Source organism: Bos javanicus, chromosome 4 (genome assembly GCF_032452875.1).
Source record: "Bos javanicus breed banteng chromosome 4, ARS-OSU_banteng_1.0, whole genome shotgun sequence".
Taxonomy (NCBI): Eukaryota; Metazoa; Chordata; class Mammalia; order Artiodactyla; family Bovidae; genus Bos; species Bos javanicus.
Genome location: NC_083871.1, coordinates 95229468 through 95251343, shown reverse-complemented (window position 1 = coordinate 95251343; position 21876 = coordinate 95229468). Strand labels below are relative to the sequence as shown.

The window sequence follows — 21876 nt, the reverse complement described above, 5'->3', positions numbered from 1 at the left end:
CGGAGGCTGAGCCTTTGGTGTTCTCAGCACCCAGGGTGGGGAAGATGGTTTCCATATTTGAAATCTAGGGACAAACAAAAAAATAACTCTTTTTTTCCTTGAAGGGTTAATGCCCTAAACAGCTTCAGATTGGTTCACTTGAATCTTAAAATTACTTTTCTGGTCACGCGCACGGAAGGTCTAAGCATTTGTGAAATGTCTTTTTTTTTCTTTCTCCTGATGCTGTTCTCTCTTGGCTGTCTTAATTACACAGGGGTTGAGAAACCAAATTAAAATTAGGCGTGGCTGGTAAACAGCGATCACGTTGCCTGCTCTTAGCTCCGCAGGCTTGTTGGAGTTACTTCTCCTCCCTGTCGTGCTTTCCTCCCCACTTTCTTTTTTTCTCCAAAGGAAATATCATAAGCTCTTTTAGAAATACTCACAGGAAGTGAGTATCCATATGCTGGTTACTCGCCGGCAGCTGAGCGTTGACAGGTGGAGAAGTGTTGCTGCCATCGCTCAGATTTCTTTGAACCTTTGCGCCGGAGCAGGGGAATATTCAGGGCGTACAGACCGAAGGATTTTTGTGTACTGAGGGAGTTACAAGAGGAAATTGGTCATCGCGCGTCATCTTGGTGGTGGTGATTCAGGAAGCTGTGATGGGGGGTCTGCAAGGCACGTGGCTGCCGCCGTCGCTGAGGTTTCTGCTCACTTCTCAGAGGGCGGGCTGTCTTCTAAAAATTAACGCTCCCTCCACTGCCAGTGATTCTTCTGCAGTGAGTCACTTCCAGAAATGAATAGCCACGGTTTTTTTTTTGGAATGAATGTTGTGAAATCCCTCGTTTATAATGGCAGGTTTTCAGTTGGTGGTTTTATCAGAGAGAATGTCTCAAGATCAAAACGAAACCTCCTCTTTAAAAGGAAAGAAAGTACTCTCGATACAGAAAGCAAAAGTACTTCCAGTCTCCTCCTGACGCGCTGTCGCGGAAGGTCTGTGTGCCTGCGTGTGGCGACACACGCCCGAGTATTAGTACTTGCCTACACTGTAGGAGTCCTTGGAATTACGGATTCGTTGCTAGTAGCTGATTGATCTCCTGTGAAGAAGGTCGCTAACTACAAGAAATGTTACGTGTGGTGAGTAGGTGGTGGATTCTGAAGATTGTTGCTAACCCAGGGCTCATCCTCTTTTGAGTCATGGATTCAGAGGACTGCTAGCAAGCTCTTAAATACTTCTGCTTTGTATGATTTAGTGGATGGAACTGCAGGACTCATAGAAGCCTGTGAAAGGTTTTCAGAACATGGATTAATTGAATAATCGTTGAATCTTTTGAATATACTAGTCCCTTTGAGGAAGAAAGGCTATTTTACTGACGGAAGCCATTTGTAAGGGGCTTTTAAAAGTTTAAAAAGCCCAGTTACTGCAGTTACTGCCCATCTGTATTTATTTTAACTATCACTCCCATCTTCTTGTGTGAAGGAAATGACTATATGGTTTCAACAAAGAAAAAGTTTTGCCAACTCTTTTTAACTGAAGAAACTTCATCCACGTGTTACTCCTAACTGGATTTTTGTCTTCCTGACTATCTGCAAGGGGAAACTACCCCATGAAGGATACTAACCCTTCTGGCAGTATCTGTGATGTGTCTCATTCAGAACCCAGTGGGCTCTCCACAGATGATTGGCAGTACTTTTATCTAGAGGGGAAAGAGAAGGAATCCAGTTACTGGAAACAGTGAGTGCAGCTTCAGAAATTGTTGTCTCTCCCGAGTGGAGAAGTTGTTTGACCTCCTGACTCATTTCATAGGAATTGGAGAAAACAACCTAGTGTGGTTTTCATTGTTAGTCCTGGAGGATTCCAAAATCTGTGTGTCTGCAAATGAGATGAGCTGGAGAAAGGTAGTGTTGGCACTTGCTGTTTCTACTTGCCTGCTCTCCTAATGGAATTCAGTCCCTTGCCTCCAGACAAGTCCAGCCTGTTCCTGGGGATCCCTTGTGTGGCCTTTCAGTGGTGAGTACTGATGGCAGCAGTTTCTGATTTTTGTGGGTTTTTGCTTCTCCGTTTCTAAAGAGCATTTTATCCAAGGACACAGTTTAAACAGCATTCTTTCTTGGCACATTTACACTATAGTTTATATTGACCTGTAGAAAATACACTGGGTGCAGTGATAGTATAAAAGACAGCATAACCTGTAGACAACAATGAAAGTGAAGAGTTGGGATTTATTTGCATAGAATAGATTTTTGCAGCTTGTTGACATGGAGGCAGTTTTGATTTTGACATATTTGTATTAAGTGATTTTGGGGGGTAATTTATTTAAAACACAGGAATGGAAGGTAATAGTATATTCCAGCAAAAATAATATAATTGCTAATAGTTAAAGCATAAATTTTTGACTAGTAACATAATATATGTGCAGAGAAACTTGATTCATGGCGTTTTGGTTTTAAAGCAGCATTGTCAAATCAGCTAAAGGTTTCAAGAGGACAACGAAAATATGCTGAACTTGGATAAAAGTAGAAACTGAGGTGTTTGAAGTGATTGATATTTGAAGTGTTAGTTAGATTTTGGCCTCTGTATAATCTCATATATGATGGATCCACCAGATCACACCCTCGAGGAGCGGTGGTTTATTATATAATTATTAGAGAGTTTCTCATTCTTTTTGGAGATGGATGAGAAAAAAGTTGACTTAGCCATGCTGGCACGGTTTATTCTGTTCACTGCTTTATGTCTGAATGCCTTAGAGATGGGGTTCTTAACCCTTCCAGGGTGTATTGGGCCCCTTTGAGAATGTGATGGAAGCCATGAATCCTCTTACCACACTTACACGCCCACATTTGCCCACATTCTCCAGACTATTACGGCCACAGTGGCGCTCGTCTGCAGGCCCCAGGTTAAGGACTCCACCAAGAGTGAGACCTCACGGTGGCACTGCCATTCCCCAGCAAACACTGAGACTTAAAATACAAGGCATCTAAGTTGAAAAGAAGTCATTCTCCATGGTCGCTATGTGGGGGTGCAAAGTCCGAGAAAAGGAGGAAGAGTAGAGAGTATGTGACTGATATTAAATAAAGAGAATCATTAATATCAGAACCTCCAGAATCCCTAAGTGTTTAACCTTGGATATTCGTCAAGTACGTTGTGAATTCCGGTGGAGACTTGAGGATTCAACGTTCAACAGTTGAGGAGAGTGTTCCTGACACGGAATGAAACCTCTTTGCTTTCCTTTTTGATTTCCATTGTGTGTGTTACCAAGCCAGGTAGGACTGCCAGTATCTGAACCCCAGAAATACAAATAATAATAGTTGAAACAAATTGGAGAAATGATTCTACATTAGCAGAAGGTATTTGCTGGGGTATATATAAGGTAGTTTAGCTGAGTACACACAAAATACCACAAGAAAGATGTAGCCCTTCTTGCCCGTCAACTAAATTTGTCAGTACTGTAAGGCTGACGTGGGAAAAAATGGACATGATTCTGGAGTGTTTAAAAGGAGTATGACATAAAAGGGTAAGAAAATAAGGCTTGCATTAGTCAGACTCATTCTTGTGTGCAACCTGAGTCACATTTGAAAAAAGATTTGGGGTAGTTGTGGAGAGCTCTGATATGCAAGCAACAGAAAGTTAAATACTCTTCTAGCAAAAGATAAAGTAACTGGAGGTTTTAGTCTCCAACAGGCTAAGGGATTTCTTGCTAAAGGTCTTTAAGTAGTAACAGTGTGATTTATCTTTGTGGCACACTGCTTGCTTTCAGTGAATTGTGATCCTTTGATGGCTGTCCTGTGTAGGCACATGTGTAACACTTACATGAGAGCTTCGGCAAGAATCAATAGATTCAAATAAAACCAGAGTTGTCAGGACATAAGGTGTATAATAAATATACTTCTTTGTTGATTAATAGATAAGAAAGACTATCTCGATTGCCAAGATGATAAAGTAAACAAGTGGCTGAGGGAAGTTATGAAATCTTTGGTTGGGCTGTCTTTCAAGATGAAACTAGGGAATTCTGTTTTAGGTGGTGGAAACATTTATTAATTCCTTCTACAAGCTCTGAGGACCTACTTTGCTAGGTGCGCACAGTCTAGCTACAAAAGCAGATTCACAGCGTACGGTTTAGTGCTCTGGCTGCATAAAAATAGCGTATGTGCGGGACCTTCAAACACTCAGCCACCATCTGTGAGTCTTCCTGATGGAATGGCGTCCGAATTGATCCTTAAAGGACAGCCTTTAAGGAGTGAGCTGGACCAGGGAGGCAGGCATTATGGTGAGGGCTTCGGGCAGGAGGAAGAGTGGATGCAGAGGAAGAGAGGAAGAAGAGAGGCTCAGAGCAGTATGTACAGTGGAAGGTGTGGGGAAAGGAAGAGCAAGAGAAGATGAAGCAGGAAGAGCCATTGATACAGGGATCTATCCCGCTGTGCCGTGTTAGCCTGAAGGTGTCCATCTAGGAGGGTGATGAGGCCAGACGTGTGCACTTAAGACACATCATGGGGCTGTGCTGAAGGGAGTGTGTGTGTGTGTGTGAGTGTGTGTTGGGGCAGGGGGATGGGTTGGGCAAGAGGCAAGGAGACCAGATGGAAAGGTAGCTCCTCTGGTTGTTCAGTGAAGTAATGATGACGCCAAGGGCAGCGGATTCCAGAGAGATCCGCGAGGTGAAAAAAGGGGAAAGGTGAAGTCAGGTTAGTGGCTTAGGTTATTAAGTGGTATCGTTCACCACAGAATGAAATCCGAGAGGAAAAACAGGTTGGAGGGGAAGACACAGCGACATTTGGACGTGTGACAGTCACATGGACAGAACAGGCGGAGGCGTAAGAGCCGAGCAAGCACAAAGGTGGTTTCTATGGGGTTGGACCTTGAAATGTGGGTTAGCAGCAACAGCCTGAAGTCGGTGGTGGTCTTGACTTGTGTGAAGACTTGTTTCTCAAGTAGTAGATCAGTCTTTTAAATTGTTTATACAGTATTTAAAAGTTTTCCCTGAAACTTCTTTTAAACTGTAGAATAAAATAGAGAAGAAATACTAATTTTCTTCTGATTCCATCACCCAAAGTGCTTTTAATATTTGCATATTTTTATTTCCTTGCAGTATTTTCCAGAACATGCACACGTATGTGCGCGCGCACACAGAGTTGCAAGAGCAGCATCGTCGTACAGATGATTTTTATATACAGGCATTTTTATATCCCACGTTAAATGCACATCCTCTCCATGTGCTTTAAAATGCTTTAAAAACATTTTTAATGGTGCATTGTTCTCTAATTTGGGTGTATTCAGTTTGCTTCCAGTTTTTTAAAAGCCATCTTAACATTACAATAATTATCCTTTTCTAAGTATAAACTTTTAATTATATCTTGACTAGAATCTTCCTGAAAAGTTTTTTAATAATTGATTTATAATAATATAGTTTACAATATTTTATTGGTTTCAGGTGTACAACATAGTGATTCAAAATGTTTATAGATTATACTTCTCTTAAAGTTACTACAAAATAATGGCGATATTTTGTATCACGCTGTGCTGTATAATGTATCCTTGTTACTTCTCTATTTTATGAAAGGTAGTTTGTGTCTCTTAATCCTATACAGCTATCTTGCCCCTCCCCACCTTCCCTCTCCTCACCAGTACCCGCTGGTTTATTTTCTGTATCGTGAGTCTTTCTCTTTTGCTATACATATTCATTTATTTTATTGTTTTAGATTCCACATATAAATGATAATATACAGTATTTGTCTTGCTCTGACTTATCTCACTAAGATAATACTCTCTGGGTTCACCCATGCTGTTGCAAATGTTAGAATTCCATTCTTTTTTATGGCTGAGTAATATTCCATTGAATATATGTATGTGTATATATGGGTGTGTGTGTGTGTGTGTGTGTGTACACACACATACCCCAAACATCTTCTTTATCCATTCATCTGTTGATAGACACTTGGGTTGCTTTCACATCTTGGCTTTTGTGTATAGTGCTCTATGAACATTGGAGTACATACATCTTCTTGAATTAGTGTTCTTATTTTTTATTGTTTTGGATATATACCCAGGAGTGCAATTGCTCGATCATACGGTGGTTCTGTTCTTAGTGTTTCTGAGATGCCTCCATACTGTTTTCCATGGTAGTTGCACCAGTTTACATCCCAGCTGTGTACAAGGCTTCCCTTTTCTCCACATCCTTCCCCAGATTTGCTATTTGTAGACTTTTTGATGATAGCTACTCTGACAGATGTGAAGTTATATCTCATTGTTGTTTTGATTTCTTTGTCTCTAGTAATTAATGATGCTGAGCATCTTTTATGTACCTGCTGGCCATCTGTAAGTCTTCTTTGGGAAAAATGTATATTCAGGTCTTCTACCCATTTTTTTAATCAAGTTGTCTTTTTGATGTTGAGTTGTATGAGCTGTTTATATGTTTTGAATATTAATCCCTTATCAGTCCATATCATTTGCGAATATTTTCTCCCATTTAGTAGGTTGCTTTTTTGTTTTTTGAAGTTCCTTTGCTGTGACAATAGTTAACCTGTACATGTGTCTTGGACAAATTTTCAGTGATTTCCTCAGGATAGATTCCTTGCAGTGAACTTAAGTCACAAAGAGCTGAACTCTTAAAGATTCTTGTTATCCTTTGCCTGTTTGTTTTCTGGAAAAATTTATATCAAGTTATACACAGTTTTATCTATTTTTGAATCTTTAGGCAAAAAACATTACATTATTTTTGGTTGATTTACTCAACAGCTATTTGATGAATACTCTGTCAGGCATGTGGCATTTTTATTAGCTGTCAGTAAAGTTTACCTTCTTTATGTCCTGATTAGTCCATTATTTACTTTTGTAAATGTTCTGTTCACATCCATTACCAGCTTTTCTACTGGGGTGTAATTGTTCCATAATGCATTTGCATTGTTCTGTAATATATTTAGTCTTTTATGTGTATGTGACATTTGTGGCAAATATTTTTCCCAGCTTCTTTGATTTTTTATTTTGCTTATGACTTTTTGAAGTATAGAAACTTTACATTTTATTTAGCTGACAATGAAATGATTTTTGTCTTTTTTTTTTTCTTTGTGACTTCTGTTACCTTGGGCTTAGGAATTCCTTCCCACCTTAAGTTAGACAATATTCATCTAATGAGAAATTTTAAAAAACATTTTTTATGTAAAATCCACCAAATGGATCCAGATGGGTTTTTTGACAAAGTCAATCCCTCAGCATTGTGTGCAGAGTCATCTATATTTCCCCAGTTGATTTTTTGGTGCTGCTTTTATTTTATATTTCAAGAGCTTGTACTCTTAAATTGAGCTGTAGGAGTCCATGAGTTTTGGTGGATATTAGCACCCAAGTGAAGGTTATGAAAATACTTATAAGTTAGCATCTTATTGTAAAAAAATCTCACACAGCAAAGCTGAAAGAATTTTACAGTTAACCCCCATATATATCCCAACTAGATTGTGCAATTAATATTTTACCACTCTTTCCTTTATCGTCTACCTATTCATCTGATAACTTTTATACTCCTAAATCATTGTTTGAATTCAAATCTGGGACTCAAAGACATTTTGTTTCATTCTGGGTTTTTTCTGTAATTTGCAGGTTTGATTTCTAGAATCCCATGGACAGAGGAGCCTGGTGGGCTGTAGTCCATGGGGTCTCAAAGGAGCTGGACACAACTTAGCGACTAAACAATAGGAAACTTTTAGCAATTTATATTAATACAGTAAAATAGTGAACACCCTAATAGATACCAAGAGAAACTGCCTGGTTTTGGTCCTTTAATTTCATGAATATAGTTTGCTCTGTCGGGATTATGATGGTCATTCACATCACGATGGGTGCACCGTGCTCTGTGAGCTCTGTCTTCCACTACAGTTGCTTTTTGTTCTTCTGGCTGGAACTGCAAAGGGACAGAAAGGCCACTCAGTAGACGCCGAGATGCTGGTGGAAGTGTGTGGTGGATGGGCCTTGGCAGAGCTGGTGAGGGGACTGGCTGGGCCGCAGTGGGCTTTGAGGATCGGCGCTTGCCGGAGTCGGCCACTTTCCTGAGTGGCTGCTGTCAGTCTCTGCCACCAGAGTCCTCGGCATGCAGGTCGCTTTGCCCTGTCCCAGACCCGCCCTCCTAACATTCGTCTTTGAGTGTCCCTGGTTCACGGCAAGTGATGAGAACAAATAAACCTTAGGTCAAGGAGCTTAGCCACCTCTCTTCCAGCCTCAATGATGAGCACCTTAAATTCCCTTGGTTTTTGGTGCTTGATGGCATCCCAGCTTAGAGATGGGTTTGCAGCCGTGTGCTCACTGCCGACTGATACACAGCATCTGCCTCTTGGGGCAGCGTACAAGTAGCTGATGGAGAAAGGCACAGCCTGCGTTAAAAGACTGCCTCATGGTTACCACTAGAAATAAACTGCCGTTTCATTTTTGTACTGTGTCTTTTTTCCCCATCCAGGCTTCAATTTTCTGTCTGTAAAATGTTGATTTTATTAGATTATATAGAAGTTTTTTTTTCTTTATCCTAAACCTGCGATTTTAGTCTAGAACATTGAGTGTAGGTCAGTGTTCACCTCTTTCTCAGAAATCCGGGAAGACAGGTCTGTCCAGGCTGTTAAGACCCTGGATGAAGCTCATCAGACTCTGGATCTGGGGCTAGAATTTTAAAGCCATTAGCTCCTCTGAAAGGAATGAGAGGGCATTCCTGAGACCGGGCAGAGGGGGAGAGCCTTACTCACAGGAAGCTTGTTAGCTGACTAGCTGCTTGCAGAGCACGTTCCCGCCCAGACCTCCTCCGGGACACTCACCCTGTGGTCCAGTGTCACCTCTGTCCTGAATTCTCTGCTCGTAGCCAATGATGCGATAGTATTTTAGAAGCGTAGCCACCCAGTGCTTTGAAATGGAAAGATCGGCATACTGAAAAAAGTGTAACACAACCTAAGTTAATATTCTAGTAATACCAGTATTCAGAAGAGGCATCCTATTTGAGTGAATTTTCAGAGGGAAAGAAAAGTTAAATAACCTGAGTTTTCCCTTGCCACTGTCCCCTCTCATCTTTACACTCCACCAGGACTCAGCGTGTTGCTTCCCAAACCTGCCAGGCCATTTCCTGTTGCCCTGCCTTTGAACACACAGCTGCCCCACCCTTACCCCTCTGCCCACCTCCCCAGTACCCCACCATGCTCACCTCTCCCAGCCCAGTGCTGCTTAACAGATACCCAGATACTAAAGTAGGGAGTTGATTGGGCTTTCATTAATTTGCCAGGAGCAAGGGAGGGTAGTTACAAAGCACCACTCTAACCTGTTATTTTCTGCGCTATTAAAATATAAAGCAGACCGATGAAAGAACCTGCCTCCCCACCAGTCATCAGCAGGCTGTGCAGGGGGTTTATGAATCCTCTTCTGAATCCACAGCTAGTTTTAAAATCTAGCTTCTGGGCTTGATCTGCAGGAAATACGACGGTGAGGTCATAAATGCTATGGAGGGAGTATGAGGTTATTTACCAGGTCCTGTAACGTTAGCACTGGGACTCCTGTTTAAGCTGCTTTATTAACTGGGTTACACCTGTTTGGAACCTTAATATCCCCAAAGGGGTTAACATGTCAAAAATATAAACCAGCTTTAAAATGAGTCTAAATGCAATTATAAAGTTTTTAAGCATGAAGTTTGGGTACATTCACAGGCAATGGTATTATATAACAGGTTTGTAAGGAAAATAAGATCTGGGGGTACATCCTTAACTTTTGTTAGGTGTCTTGAGAAAATGCTCATGAAACACTGTGGTGTTACTCTCAGGGATTTAAAAACAACGACAGAGAGTACAGAAACACCGCTTTAGATAGATGGGAGGTATTTTCCAGGATGGAATCTTTCACGTACCAATTTAATTGAGAGCCCTCTCAGATGAAACTGAAATACCACCACTGTGGTGATGGCAGTGTCAGTTAGCTGTGACCTAAACTGTATCAGTCATGACTAACTGGGGCTTCCAGGACACCGCGGTCGTGTTTCCTGTCGCCTCAGTCTTCCGGGGGCAGGATTAACGGGGATAAGTCATTTCTGTGTTCAAGTCTCTAATTTTTCATTCATGTAAACAATAGGTGAGAATAGACCTGACCCAACACAGGTTTGAGAGATCTGTACTACTAACAACAGTAGCTAACAGTGTTAGCTGGGCACTATGTATCAGGCACTAGGCGGAGTATTTTACTTGGTTGTCTATTTTAATAAACAATCCTATGCAGCAGGTACTGCTACTATACCCATTTTATAGATAGGAAACTGAGGTGCAGAAAGGTTTTTATTTCCCAAGATTACACAGGTAGTAAGTGCAAGATCCAGGATGGATCACAGCAGTCTGGCTCCTAAACCCAAGCTCTTAATTGGTATCCTATTCAGTGTCCATAAACAACTCATATTTTGGAGGTACTTCTCTTCTTTGGGGCTGCTCAGCTTCATACAGTCCATTATCTTCCATGGTGCTTTTAATGTATTAGGAAGGATGAATGCAGCCCCCGAAGCTGGGCATTTTCATGCCTAACCTTGCTCTGGATCACCTGGTTGCAGCTTGTTATTAATGATGCATGTTACCACAACACAGCCCCATGGCTCCAACAAATGCACTATTGGTTAAAAGAGAGTAGTATGTCCAAAAAAGGGAATTAACAAAGCAGCTATCCCAACTACCAAAAAAACCAGTGTGGTTGGCTCATGAGGAATCCCTTTTCCTTTTATTATTGGAAGTGAATAGAAACTCATTAATATCATGCCTTCCAGTAAGTTCAAGCCCTATAATTTAAGCACACTCTTAGGACCCAGAAATCTGCTGTCTTATGAGACTATTATTGTTTGGTTGACTGCCTACCTACTGCCTCAATTGTGGGGTAGCTGGTTTTCCACTGTTGTAGCACAAAGGCCCTTCATGTATTGGTCTCATCTTTTGGCACCACCCCATCCTTCCCCTATTCCATGGTCTCCGATCCATGCGCTATGCATGGAAGCTCTTTCCTTCCCTCTCTTCCTAGCCAACCACTACTGTTCCCTTCAGATGAAGCCTTCTCCAGGCAGCTTTCCTTGACTGCTGAGGACCAGGTCAAGTGCCCCAAACGCTTCCACAGCTCCCTCTGCTTACTTCTTCATGCATATGTTATATTAAGTTCTAACTTCCTGTTTCTTATCTGTCTTTCCTGACTGGAAAAGCTGGCCCTGTAAGGGCCAGGATTGGTATTGTTTACTTTTGGATAGGGGCTTCCCTGGGGGCTGAGTGTTAAAGAATCTGCCTGCCAATGCAGGAGATGCAAGTTTGACCCCTGGTTCGGGAAGATCTCCTGGAGAAGGAAATGGCAAGTCACTCCAGTATTCTTGCCTGGGAGGTCCCATGGACACAAGAGCCTGGCGGGCTGCTGTCCATGGGGTCACAGAACAGTTGGACAAAACTTAGCAATTAAACAACAACAACTTTTGAATAAAAACCCTGACACACAGGACAGTGCCTGACACGACAGATGCTCTACAAATGTTCAAATGAGAGACAGGTAGAAAGGACATATTTGATGATAAGGGAAACTAATATATACAGTACCTAGTGGTTACAGTTCATAAGGTACATTCATGATTTTACTGTACTGAATGCTCATGGCAACACGGGAAAATCAATTCCTTTAACCCCTTTGCACTGACATGGAAACAGCAACTTACCCCATGCATATACGTGGTTAGTAGGTGGGAAAGCCAGGACTTGAGCTTAGGTCTCTGACCCCACACCTTATGCTCTAATATACCATGTGAATATCCCAAGGCCAGTCTTAACACAGCTATTAGACTGGAGCAAAGCAGCGTGCCATTCTTGTCCTAACCAAGTAGATCAGGAGGGAGAATCAACGGGTTTTAGTTTCTCTTGCTGGCCTCCTTGGCATCCTCCTACCCCCCACCCTCACCTGCATTTCCAGTGAAAACCTCCCAGTGACTCGTGCCAGATCCTTTCCAGATTTCAAGGTGTTGACGGTGAATCTTTTATTTGCAGAGCAGGCCGGCTGCTGGTCTTAATTTGGGGGAGATTTTGGAAAAAATGGCTGACGGAGTTCTGGTAAAGTCCTTAAGCAAACTGAGTAAGATCCTGGTGTGTCAGGGAGTAAGAAATGAGCGGGGTGGGAGGTGTGTGTTGGGGGAGGGGTCTAGGAACCGAGAAAGTGAGCAAGAGGATGTGAGTTGGGGGCTGGTTCACTTGGCAAGCCAGAGGTTGTTGAGAGGCTGCTGGCTGGAGTGCGCTGGGTAATGAACCGGTTGAACAGACCTTAATATCAGATGGGGGTGTTCTTCCCGGGCCTGCGGGGTAGGGGGCAGGGGTGGCAAGCAAGTGAATTGGCGGCATCTTGGACACACAGGGCTTAAGTGACTGACTCACCTGGAATGCAGGGCCTGTGTCATTAACATAAGCAGGGAACTCATGGAACACAACAGAGCCAGAGGAGGAGAGAGAGATTCGGGGCAGCACCCCCTAAACTTGAAGAGTTGAGAATTTAATACTGAGCCCTGCTCTGTTCTGAGTACTCCTGGGAATGTTGTCAAAGGGAGGAATGTTTAATTGCACACAGATTAATTTTGCCACCACGACAGAACATTAGGCATTCCTTCAGCAGTGGTCTGGAGTGTTAGTTATGGACGCCTCATTTTGTACCTGGTTATGCCCAGTGAGGAAATGGCAACCCACTCCAGTATCCTTGCCTGGAAAATTCCATGGATGAAGGCGCCTGTACAGTCCATGAGGTCACAAAGAGTCCGACACGACTGAGTGACTTCATTCATTCATGCACAGTGAGAAGCCATCCCTGCATTTACTGTGGTTTTCCTGGGGGGTGGGCAAGGTCAGGATGAGGTGGAAATATGGCTGGAGGTACCTTCTCCAGGACATTCAGAGAATAAGAGCAGCTTGAGGAGGTCAAGGCAGGCTGTTTCAGTCAACAAAGATTTCTTAAGCGTGCCAGGCACTGGTCAGCACAGAGGATAGTGACCTCTGTCGCCATGGAACTTGAGTAAATGCCCAGAAAAACAGCCTATTAAAACCCAGGCTCCCTGAGATCGGGGGAAATGTGCTGTGATCAGACGGAGCCTTCCCTTTACGTGGTTCTCCGAGGAGGTGATTTCCGAGGTGAGAGCTGGAGGATGGGAAAGGAGTGTGTCTACCGAGGCACCCGGGGGCGGGTTCCAGGCGGAGAGAGCAGCACATTCAAGAGCTCTGGAGTGGGGGACAGCCTGGCCTGTGAGGATCAAGAAGGCTGGTGTGGCCCAGGTGAGGGAGGGGCAAGCAGGCGCGGCCCCTTGGAGGCCTCCAGCTTGATCCGTCTCTGCTCCGGAAGACGTCCACCCCGGAGGTCTCGGGCACGTGGCCGGTGAGCCCCGGAAGTGCCCCCGGCCCATGACCCCAGGCTCTTAGGAGAGCCCAGTCTCCAGAGGCCGCCTGCCACTTCCCTGTTGTGTCACTGTCACTCGTCAAGGGGATCTCAGCAGATGCAGATGTTAGTGAAACCAGCAGCCATGTCAGGCACCCCAGAGTGTGAGAATATGCCCGCAGGACTATACAGTGACTTGACATGGAAACGGCTTTGAAACAGATGATCCGCCTGCCCTACCGTGGTCACGCGTGCCAGTCTTGTGAGCAGGAAGACAGCCAGGCGGCAGGATTAAAACAAAACTCCTGGTCAGTTCTGTGAAGTTACTTTCTTGGCCCCCGAAGTCCTGGGGCAGGTGGTCTGCTGATTGGGTGCAGCTGTTTCCTGGAGATGGGGTGGGGGTGGGGGTGGGGCGGGTTCTGACTCTAAACCTCCTCTCATCTGATGCCTGAGCCTCCCCGGTGAGCAGCCTGGCTGCCTCCTGCAGGCCAGTCCCTCTCACGAGTCCCGAGTGGGCAGGAAGGGTTCCTCTGCGCTGCGGCGAGGTCAGGGCAGGCCTCTGGCCGCACGAACCCTTCCCTCTTTCTGAACCTTTCCCTCTTTCTCCGTGCCTTCGCTCTTTGAATCACCTCTCCCCCATTTTAGCAGAAATGAACTTCGAACTCACTTGGGGGTGGGGCAGGGCCAGGAGGAAGAGAGTGCTCTGCAGTGTTGTGTAAACACCGATTCCTGATCCTTCTTCTCTTTTACTACCTGTAGGGACAGGTGGACGCAGAGAAGCTGCTGGCAGGAAGAGCCGATTGTTCTCGAGGTTGTGGGTTGTGCAATAGAGCAGACGAGCTTTGAAGCCACAGGAGGTCAGAGCAGCTTGACCACGCGGCATATTACACAGAAGTTTCCCTTTATATGAGATCCTGTTTGCTTGACTCTCATCAGGAGTGCCAACCCTTAGCTGGATCTCCGCTAGTCTATAGTTCAAGGAAGTGGTTTCCTTTAAAGGAGTCTACCTGCAAAGTTGAGATGCCAGGCTGGAACAGCTAGCTACCCTTGGCATCTACATTTTAACAGAATGTTGTTATATCTTAGTCTGTAACTTTGTATTCGAGTCCATGAGAAAGAAAAAAATGAGAAGATCCCGTCTTCTTTATCCAGTTACGAAGTGGAGGTAGACGGTGATGTAATAGGTTCTCTGGACCAGGCTGTGCTGAGCTGGCGTCTAGGACAGTGACCAGACGGACAAGAGCAGAAGTGGAAGATATTTTTAGCTGGTCAGGACTGCTTCAAGACATAGGTTTCCCCCCAACCCAGTACTTCCAGCGGGAGGTTCCCTGTCAGGCGTACTTGCTTTGGTTCACTTCACTTCCATGTCATGTTTTCAGATATTCATGAGGCCTGGTGGGCTGCCGACTTGATGGAGCAGCTTTGAAACCCCACAGTTCAGGCCTGAGTCTGTGACATGGCTGGTGGGCCTTTTGGAGGACTTTGTGTCTCCCCAACAAACCCCACTCCCCAGGGACCAGTGTCTTCCCCCCTACCTATGGTATTCTCTCGAAATCAGAGCCAGGGGACATAGTTCATTCTTTTTCTCTTTTCCTCTATTGAGGTGGACTTCCTTGGTGGCTCAGATGGTAAAGCGTCTGCCTACAATGCGGGAGACCTGGGTTCAGTCCCTGGGTCGGGAAGATCTCCTGGAGAAGGAAATGGTACCCCACTCCAGTACTCTTGCCTTGAAAATCCCATGGATTGAGGGATCTGGTAGGCTACAGTCCATGGGGTCACAAAGAGTCAGAGACGACTGAGCGACTTCACTTTCACTTTTCTATTGAGGTGATTCAGGCATGCCTGGAAGTTCTGATGTTGAGAAACATGCCCATCTACAAGTGGGTTCTTAAAATTCTGGGTGAGCCAATTTAAATCGCTGGCAATAGTATATGAACGAAAAACTTCCTTGAGGTTATAAATCAAGTACAACTTAAGAATAAGTGAGAAAAGGAGGGGATCCTACCTGGGACAAACTGGCTATCTCTAGAATCACTCTGCAGGCTGCAGGGCTTCTGTGTGTAGTAAGGAAGTTATAGGTCAATTTCCACACAAGGGTTTGGGCCTCTTTGGTAAAACTTTTGCTCGGCTGGTCATTGTTTTGATTGAGGGCCGGCTGGTCTCTAGCCACGTGAGCAAGTGGTGGCAGTAAGAGCGCAGAAGGCACCACGTGCTGTGTGGAGGAAGTGCTGCCGGGGCTGGGAGGTCTGGCCCCTGTCTATTACCTACAAACGCCAAGGACCTGGGAGGTTCCCGGGCCTCTCTCTCTCCCCCTGTTGAAAAGCTGAGACAGTGTATAGCCCACAGGCCCTGAAGTCAGGCTGCCAGGGTCTGTAGCCTGGTTCTACCACTTGCTAGCTGTATGACTCTGCACTCATTAAGGTTACTTAATGTCTCAGTGCCCGAGTCTCCTCATCTGTCAAATGGAAACAATACCTATCTCACAGGCTGCTGTGAGGCCTGAAGGGGTTAACATGTATGGCATGCCTGCAAGGCAGTCTGCTGTTCCTGGGAGGGATCCATCACACTGGTTCTAGTGATGGAGCCTGCTACTTTCTCCTGCCTCTTCAGGCACATAGACCAACGTGGTCACAAGAGCCGGTCAGAGCAAGTGATGACCAGGAAAGCCCTGGGGTGGGGTCCCAGAGCCCCTTGGTGCCCACCTCCCTCACCAGCTGGTTACACAGCAGCCCTCGCCACCCCCACCCCAAGGAGAAACTGAGCCCCACACAGAGACCAGGCCCCAGAAGCTGCCGCAGGCGACCGATTGCACAAGGGACCCGGGGCCTCGATGGGCAGTGTTGCTGACCTGGGTGTGGCACTCCTGGGCCTGCCGAGGTCCCAGCGTCATGTGCCCATTCCCTGCAGTTTCAAGGGTCATTGTCAGACTGCATCATGGGGCCAGGCTCTTTACTAGCTAGCTCTTGACTACTACTAGCTCTTTACTACTCCTTGGTGAAAACCCTTTCATTTAAAACTTTTCTTTCTCAATCTACATTGTTTCAGACTCCCAACACACTTCCTGGGCTGGCTTCCCTTCAGATACCCCAGTGAGAGGCAAGACCACCAGTTTTCATGCTGACCCACACCCCAACCCCATCCCCTCAAATCACCTGATACTCTGTGGTTTCTGCAAGAGGCTCTCAATGGGAGAAATTTACGTTTATGAGGCAAGTTCAGAGAGCTTATGTCTTCTCTTCAAAATGGACTTAGCAGCTCTGCCTTACATGGTGGGGAACCCCATTCATTTAAGTTGGGGGTTCCATCCAGTCTTTACTAGGAATTACATCTTTAAAGGCTGCCTGGGCATAACGGTCTGGTATTCCTTGCTAGAGACCTGGGGATTGTCAGTGGACATCTATGAGTCCAGGAGGTGCTAAGCAGGTGAGCAGTCTGGGAAGAGAAGGTCAGGTTGAGAGCAGATGAAGTTCTGCTGCTTGTTTATTGTCTCGTAAGTCACAAAGCTGAAGTCTTGGGAGATCTCTGGGTAAGGAGACAACCACCCTGAATAGATAACTGTCTCAAATCGACTTTTACAAGGAACTGAACTGAGAATGGTAAACATTCTTCATCACTAAAATTGATCATCCAAAAGGCCTGGGAAAGGCCAGCCACTTCTTGTGGTCAGAATTCAGAGCTCTCAGTTTTTTTTGCAAACCTGGGAATTCTCTCCCTTCATCCTGGAGGGCCTGGCCTTGAATGGCTGTGTGAGGCTGCCCCCTTGCGGTTAGCATCAGCAGTGCGTGTGTAACCTGTTGCTGAAATACTCTGCAAATACTCTCTGAAATACTGTCGTTTTAAAGGTCTTTTTAAAGACTTTTCTCAGGCGCTGTTTCTCTCTAGACATATCACTCCATATCCAGGGCTTAACCATTCTGCTTTGGCATCTACTTTTGTCCCCTTTTGACTCCAGAGTCACTACTTTCAAATAAGCTGTTCCATGGCCTCCCAACTGATCTTTCAAAAATGTGAATCTGATGTCTTTCTCGTACTCCAAGCCCTTTAACGGCTCCTTCTTTTCCAGGTTCCAGCACCAGTCTCAGAAGATCCCAAAGGCCCACTTCACTGCCCCAGACTCCATCTCTGCCTGCGCTGCTCTGTCTTCCTCGTCTGTTCACCTGCTAATACCTGTGCATTCTGAAGAGTCGTCTCAGGTATCACCTCCTCCACGGAGCCCTCTGCCTTAGGTTAGATGATGTGATGTGATGTAATTAGAGGGCGGAGGGAAGTGGGGAAAACGTGAGCACGCTGTATTAGAACCAGGTCTGTTCTTCTCTCCCACAAGACGCAAGCTACCTGAGGGGGAGACTTTCCCTCTGTGTCACCATGTCTGGCTGTCACTGTTGTCACCACTACAGAAGGAATAAGGGGAGGCAGAATAAAAGCAGGCCAGGACCCAGGTCACCGACTTCCTCCTGGGCCTGGCGGAGCTTGGGAAAGAGCTCAGCTAAGCTCCAGGCGGAGTGAAGGCGCAGCAGTCAGGGTGGGTGGAAGGAAGCCTTGCCTCACAGAGCAGCTGGCTAAACTCTCCTTCCTGCCCGCCCTCCAGATTCCACAGCAGGACCCACCCACCTGTACTGCACACCCTTTTTGACACGTACCCTGAGTACTATCCAGAGTCTAGGACTCAAGAATTATTTCCTGATGGACTTAATTATTTAGCAGGCAATGTGGCAAAAGCACATCCTGGAGTGTCTGTTAAATCAACTGTACTTCTATTAAAAAAAAAGACCAGGGAAGGAAAAAAAAAAAAGACGTGTGTTACTGTCTCTCTGTGGGTATGAGGCGTTGCGCTGGCCACTGTGGGCAGTCAGAGGGAAGGCCTTCTTCTGGGCCTGCATGGGGCTGACTGTCCAGCTGGGGAGAGAATGAGCATGCAGGCCACATCGGGGACAAGATAGCCGGGGTGACCATGTCACAGGGCAGCATGTGATTAATTGCCAAACAAATGGCTCAAGAACATGGTGGTGATTGAACATGGTATGTGCAAGTGCCCTACCCCTCAGCACTTTCGAGCCCAGTGGGCCCTGCCTTCTGCCTCTCTCACCCAGGAGTAACCCCATTGATGCGTCTCATACAGCATAGGTACTCAGCCAGTCAGGCCAAGTCCTTCAAGCTCAGATCCCGGCCCGCCTCCCGGCCCCCAGAGCCTCCTACCCTTGAACTCAAAGCTGCAGAGATGCTCAAGAGAACGTGCCATCTTGTTTCTGAACAACCCACCTCCCTCCCTTGTCCAACCTTGTCCCTCCTTTAAAACCCTCCTCTTCCTTTAAAACCCAGACTAGAGTTCCTCCATAAAGCCTGCTGAGCCTGCAGAGCCCCTTGCAAGTGCTGGATGGCAATGCGCACGTGAGTCTGTCCTGCGGCAGGAGGAGGGAGGGAGGTAAACTCCTGCCGCAGGGTCCTGTCTCTTCTCCTCACACTCTGAGCACGTGTCCCGTAAGTGTTTGTCATTGACCGAAACACATTAGCACTGAGCACGCATCGGTTGGTTCTGCAGTTGAGACCTGCGTGTTGGTGAGTGCAGAAGGTGACGTGCCCAAGCGGTCCAGGGAGGCTGCACACAGTAGGGAAGGTTGTGCACCTTAAAGGTTCCGTTCAGAGAACAGGCAGAGGGCGAGGAGAATCTGAGGTGGGATAGCCCTGTGTCTGACTGCTGACAGCCCAATCGGCCTCTCAAAACAGAAGCACAGAGGAGAGGGAGCGAGCCTGCAGGGCAGAGTGGTGGGGGTGGCTTATTTTAGCTGGAGCAGAGGGTTTACCTAAAGGCAGGCAGGAGGCTGCCCTGGAGGAAGGGTGGGTGTAAGTGATGGAAGGTGATGGGAAGACCTCAAATGCAGTGGGGTATCTTGCAGCAGTGGGCACCCTTTGTTACCTGTGAAAACCATGGTGATCTAACCAAAGTGGTGTTGAAAGTGGGAGCTGCCCCATGGCCCTTCCTTCATTTTAACACCACGGTCCAAGGCCCACCATCTCGGTGCTGCCCGAGACGCTCAGCACCCACGTGCGAAGCCCCTACACACACACACACACAGCCTCACCTGGAAACGCTGGGCTTTCTGTAAACAAAGGCTCTGCTTCCGGCACTGCCCTTGACCTGGCTCTGAGCTGTTGATTCTTTGAGTCCATTCAGCTCTGCCCTGTCCCTGTCCCCTCGTGACTGGCAGTGACCCGGAAGGTGGCAGTGCCCCCGCAGCAGGTGGCCTCCAGAGCTGAGTCACCGCCCTGGGAACAGTGCCCTGGCGAGGCCGGCCCAGGCAAACCGGGAGGTCTCCACCTCGCCCAGCTCTGCAGGGCTCTCAGGCACCGTCGGTGCTCCCGAGAAGGGGGTCCTTTGTGCATCCTGAGTGTCATCAAGCTGATAGGAAAAGTGAAGTAGAGGCCACGGAAGACCAGAAAGGAAACTGTCCTGATGGTCGTTTCTGGCTGGTGTCTTTGGCAAAGCACAAAGGGTTTTTCTCAACAGTTACAGGGGCTGTGGTGGTTTTAATTGAACAGACGCAAATTATCCATTGATGGATATCTTTAAGAATGGAATGAAGAGGTTTTGAAAATGTTGGCTTAAGATTCTGTTTGACCTTGTACAGTAAGAGAGCTCAAGGAACAAAATGACATGGAGCCATAGGGTGCCTAAGCTGCCAGTATCCTTAGAAATGAGCAAACGAGGTTTAGGGTTTCTTTTTTTTTTTAAGTTTTCTATATGATTCATAGATATTCTGGTGGATGTTGTTGTTATGGTGCTTTCATTTCATCCCAGAGAAGATAAAAATGCAGTGTTACTCTTGAAAGGAAGGGTTTTTTGTTTTTTGTTTTTTTAGTCTGACTTGTTTACTACAACCAATGAATAGAGATGACCTCAGTCTAAAAAAACCAAGTTAACCATAATCTCACTCCTTGCCTGGCAAAATAAGCCTTTATCCAGTAGCAAGAGAAGTGCAAGTCTGACCACCAAGTCGTCATTTCAGCCGATTAGATTTTCCAAAAGACAAAAACAGAAGGCTCTCTACGTGTTCACAGCCGAACAGTGGCTCTTGGGAAATGCTCCCAGCTTACTCAGTTCCTACAAGGCCACAAGTCTGGTGACAATTAATCAGACAGCTGACCGAATGCAAAAGCCATACACGGTTAACTATGCTGTGACCACTGAGCTTTCACAGTCAGAGACCACACTCTGGCTTTCTGAGTATGCAGTTCTTTAACTTAAAAGGCTTCATTTTTTACACTTTACACATCGTGAGCCTAGTTATTCTCTACTGCTGAAGTGTCCCTGAAGGTAGAATCCCAGTCATTTTCTTGGGCAGATTGTCTTGAGCACTGGGTGTATTTCCTTGCTCTGACAAGCCTGGGACAGTTTTCAGCAAGGCCATGGAACTCACTACTTAGTTGCCAAAGAGGCTGTGAGCTGTGACTAGGAAGTTGGGTTTTCTCTATTGTTTTATTTTCTGTGAACCACACAAAAAAATATGGACAGTCAAAAGTGTTCCCACTTTCTCTGAGGCAAGAAGAACTGAGGCGAATTCTCCTAGAAGCCAGAACCATGTCCTGATTCCTACAGCCTCAATAAAGGCCAAATCAAAACAGATTTGAAAGCTAGCGGCCAGTTGATTGTAGGATCCATTCCAGCCAAAAAGAATCTCTAGACTCACTGGATTGGGGCATGTGGTTTAGGGGGAGGATTTTTTAATAAGACTGCAGCTTTATTCTTTATTTTTTGACCAGTCTGGAGGGAGAACCAATCTGTTTTGTGGGTAGAGATTGCAAAAAAAAAAAAAAAGGCAGTGCCTTTCTGGTGACTGTACAGAAAGGTTAATGAGCACTGGCCCCAAGCGCGGCCTGCCCGCCCTTAAGGAAGCCTGGAGCATCAGAGTCAGAAGGCTCCACAGAAGCACTCAGGGCCCGAGGAGTTAAAAAGGCAGAGACAGCCAGTCAGCAAGTGCCCGCCTAGGCACGGATTTGTTTATCCTGCCCTTCTGAAGTCAGAGCCAACATTCTTCATGGTTTTGGATGATTCAGAATGCTTCTCTCTTGGCAGGGCCACTGTGCACACAGGGGCTTACGACTGAAGCCCCTTAGGTGTGGGCCAGGGCAGAGACCCACCTCACACTTGATGTCACAGCTTAGAATCCTCTTATATTAGAGCAGCAGGGAAACTGTCACATACAGCTGCCTGTCTCAGAGGTGAAGAGACTGAACCCGGGGCCCGGGGCCTGCCAGAGGTCACTGCGTGGGAAGGCAAGGCCAGCGAGAGCCAGGCCACCCTCCTCCCACCACACAGCTCCCGTCCAAGCCCGGTGGGAGAAGCCGCTGCCCTTTGAGGAATGCTTAGAAAAGGGCTTAGGTCAGAAAGAAGAACCTCATTTTTACAAAATGAAACAAGTCATTTACTTGTCACAGGCAGCTTTCCCCAAACCTCCTCTGTCCACGTGGTGAATGTATTATCTCCTGGACTTCCAAAAATAAAAATAATAGCATTGCTGTCTACGGGCCAAAGTGGG

At 46.1% G+C, this 21876-nt stretch overlaps 2 long non-coding RNA genes across 28 annotated transcripts in view; one reads left to right on the top strand and one right to left on the bottom strand.

Annotated features, from left to right (window-relative positions):
* The window catches only part of LOC133246761 (uncharacterized), a 240273-nt gene that overhangs the window by 178303 nt on the left and 40094 nt on the right, over positions 1 to 21876 (top strand). For 20 of the 27 annotated variants that reach the window (XR_009736136.1, XR_009736140.1, XR_009736155.1 and 17 more), the window contains one exon: positions 17406 to 21860. This is a non-coding gene — a long non-coding RNA (uncharacterized LOC133246761). Of the gene's footprint in view, positions 1 to 17405; positions 21861 to 21876 lie in introns of those variants that run through there. The other 7 variants (XR_009736162.1, XR_009736158.1, XR_009736153.1 and 4 more) reach the window with 2 other exon arrangements.
* Positions 10242 to 19513, bottom strand: LOC133246764 (uncharacterized). Its single transcript, XR_009736164.1, has 2 exons — positions 19423 to 19513; positions 10242 to 14558 (listed from the first exon to the last, which is right to left on the bottom strand). It is a non-coding gene; the product is annotated as an uncharacterized LOC133246764 (long non-coding RNA).